The sequence below is a fragment of the Euphorbia lathyris genome, chromosome 2 (genome assembly GCF_963576675.1).
Source record: "Euphorbia lathyris chromosome 2, ddEupLath1.1, whole genome shotgun sequence".
Taxonomy (NCBI): domain Eukaryota; kingdom Viridiplantae; phylum Streptophyta; class Magnoliopsida; order Malpighiales; family Euphorbiaceae; genus Euphorbia; species Euphorbia lathyris.
The window spans coordinates 130,409,488-130,413,507 of NC_088911.1; positions in this window are offsets into that span (position 1 = coordinate 130,409,488).

Below are 4,020 nucleotides of genomic sequence, written 5' to 3' on the forward strand. Positions count from 1 at the left end.
AGTATGTTTCTCTATAATCAATTCCAGGTCTTTGTGAGAATCCTTGTGCAACTAAACGTGCTTTATATCTCACAATTTCACCATTTTCAATCCTTTTTTCTCACAAAGACTTTATTTATGTCCCACTGGTTTTACACCTTTAGGTGTACGGACTACAGGTCCAAATACTTCTCTTTTTGCAAGAGATTTCAATTCTATCTCAATTGCTTCTTTCCATTTGGCCAATTATTATTTTGTGTACACTCTTCAATGGATTTTGGTTCATGATCCTCATCTTTATCCATAACATCAACTACTACATTGCATGTAAAAATTTCATCGACGTCGATTTTATTTCGGTTCCATTTTATTCCAGACATGACATTATTGATTGAGATCTCTTCATTCTCAGGTACCTGAATTTCATTCTTTGTCATGTGTATGGTCTCTTCAGGAGATCCTTCATTTCTATTTGGTTCCTCGGAAAATCCATTGCCAAATTCTGCTCCTTTTATTTTCCAAGGATTCTTATCTTTGAAACCGATTGGTCTACCACACTTCATGCGTTTGTGAGACTCATTAGCAGTCTGATGTTGTCCTTCAGGGACATCAATTATATTTGGAGCATTTACAGCTGGAATATGTGACTTGGTCACTCTCTTTGGATTAGTAAATGCGTCTGGCAATTGATTTGCTAAGTTTTGTAAATGAATTATCTTTTGAACTTCTATTTCACATTCTTTAGTACGAGGATCAAAATGAGACAGAGATAATTCATTCCAACTAATTTCCTTTTCCAGCTATTTCTTTTCTCCCCCTAATGTTGGAAAATTTGACTCATTAAAATGACAGTCAGCAAATCGAGCCTTAAATAAATTTCCAATAGCTGGCTCAAGATACTTAATAATTGATGGGGATTCAAATCCAACATATATTCCCATCCTCCTTTGAGGACCCATCTTAGTGCGTTGTGGTGGAGCAATTAAAACATATACCGCACATCCAAAAACTTTCAAATGAGAAATATTTGGTTCTTGACTAAGAACCAATTGTGATGGGGAGAATTTGATTTGCAATATTTTGCAAATGCATTATCTTTTGAACTTCAAGTTCACATTGTTTTGTTCGAGGATCTAAATGAGATAATGTTAATGCATTCCATGTAATACTAAATGAGATAATGTCAATGCATACCATGTAATATTTTTTTTCAACTTTTCATTCTCTCCCCCTAATGTTGAAAAAATTATTTCATTAAAATATCTTCATTTGTAACAACTTCAAGTGTTTGCATAACTTCAGGTGTTTGCAGTTCTTCAGGAAGTGTGTTTATATTAGTATCTACATCTTTAATAGATTCATTCTTATCATCGATCGAATTTCTTTTTCTAAGATTTTTATCCTTTGAACCAATAGGTCTTCCACGCTTCAGGCGTGTTTAATAACGATCATTGTGTTTTTCTTCAGGAATTTCAATATGAATTGGTGCATTAACAGCTGGTTTTTGTTACTCATTTTGGATCAGCAAGTGCATCAGGCAACTGATTTGCTAAATTTTCAAGATCAATTATTTTATGAACTTCTTGTTCACAATTCTTTATTTTAGAATCCATGTGAGAAAGTGATGAAGATTTTCTTGTTATTATCTTTTCCACATTTTTATTTTCTCTCCTTAATTTAGGGAATATGGATTCATCAAAATGACAATATGCAAAACATACAGTAAACATATCTCCCGCTAATGGCTCAAGATATTTAATTATTGAGAAATATTGGGCTCATGACCAAAAGCTAATTGTAATAGGAAATACTCATGATAGCTTGTTGGTCTAATACATATAAGTGATATTGCATGTAAAATTTCACATCCCCATACAGATGTAGGAAGATTAGTTCGCATATGTAATGGTCTAGTGATTAATTGCATACATTTAGTAAAGATTCTACTAGACTATTTTGTGTATGAATATATGCTACAAGATGTTCAACACTTATCCCAATTGACATACAATAACCGTTAAATGTTTGGAATATGAATTCACTGGCATTATCAAGAAGAATCGCGTGATGGTAATAAACATACATATGACCATCGAGTAGAAGTATCAATTAAAACCATAAAATACCTAGAAGCATTAATTAAAACCATAACATACCTAAATGTTCCTTATATATCGCCTTCAAGGCATTATAAAATGTTGGTGATTCAATTCCAATCTTACCCTTCGAGGGCCTTATAATTATTTTCCTTGCGAACAAGCAACACAAAATTATTCATTGGTTTGAAGAATCTTCTGGTTCTTCAATGGATGCCCATGTGCATTTTCTATAATTTTTCTCATCATTATAGAACCAGGATGACCTAGTCTATCATGTCAAATCTTATAAGTATGTGAATCGGTAAACTTCTAGTTTACAGTAAGATTTGCTCCAATTACGTTAATAAATGTGTAGCACAAACTATATTATAAAATATTAAAAAAAAATTCTAGTCCATATATCTTCCCCATAATTATATTTGTAATATAAAGTTACAACCTCAATATGATATCCATTTCTGCGAATATCTTTTAAAACTCAACAACTTTCTGTGAGACTTTGGGAAAATAATGGATTATTCATAATAAACTTCGTTTCTCTTGGTAAGACTATATTGGCTCTGTCGGAGCCTTCAACTAAATTTGTGTTACAAGATAGTACATTATATATGAGAATCTTTTCAGGAGCTTAGTATAGTAAAACTAGATGTTTGGTATAGTAAAACCAGATGTAATTTAGAATACTTTTTGAAGTCTTTCTCTCTATATTGATGTTGCATGAGCATATTAAATGCATGAAAAGTATAGAAACTTTTCTCTAACATAATTTCATTGGTAACATCATCTCCACATAATTTTAATTGAGATATAATCTTAAAAAGAGCTGTATTATATTATGTACCGATTTAAAATCTTGAAATCTTAATTTCATCATGTCATAAAAAATTTCTAGTACTCTTATCTTTCTTTCAAAAATTTCTAAAACACAGATGGATCTTTAGCAATTAGATATTCACATTTGTAAAATTTGATATGACTCAAATACAAATACGTGTATTAAAAACAAGATTATAATATATGAAAGAAATTAAAGATTGATTTAGAACTTATCTGGGATTTAAATGGATGAACAAATCTGAGCAACTAATATCATATTTAATATCTATAGCAACATACATCATACTTAATATCAACCGATTTATCTAGTGGAGCCAAGATAGGTTCAAATATATTCAAACTATGTTTTGGGTTTCACAAAAATAGATTTTATTCATACATTGATGATGGCTAAAACTTAAGTAAAGAATTATAATATCTTGTCATCAAGAGATGAACAATCAATTTCAAAAATAGAATCAGCTACTGCAATTCCATGTTTTATATTATGATACAAACATATACATATATATCTTTATTATCATTAATTTGGTGATAAAGGTTAACAGAATATATATCAAAACCATATATCAAGATCGAAAAATTTCATAAACCCTAATTATTCAACGATTTCGTAGTTTCATAATTAAGATAACATAGGATAATAAAGATATGTTTTATTTACTAACCTCGGTGATGAAAAATATCGTTGAGAATTTTTTCTACCTGAATTGCAGAAGCTTGCTCAAGCGGCTAGGGTTTCGTGCTGATAAGGGAGATAATATACAATAGAATAAGAACAATAGAGAGAGTAAGTGTATTCTTGTATTTCACATGTCCTTTTGCTTGTGTTGTATTACATCAAAGAAACCTATATTTATAGGCTTATGAATATATAGGTTACATAAGAACATAAATTATGTAGTTACAAACATTAAGGAATACAGAGTTACAACTTTAATGAATGAAGAGTTACAACATTAAGGAATGAGGAGTTACAATGGTTATACTTATGGACATCCATTAATTTATTCATAACATTATTATATTTAATTCTTAGTATTCTTTTGACTTGTCCATTCTATAAGAAAAAGTAGAAAATGAATTAATTATGAAGTGAATTTTG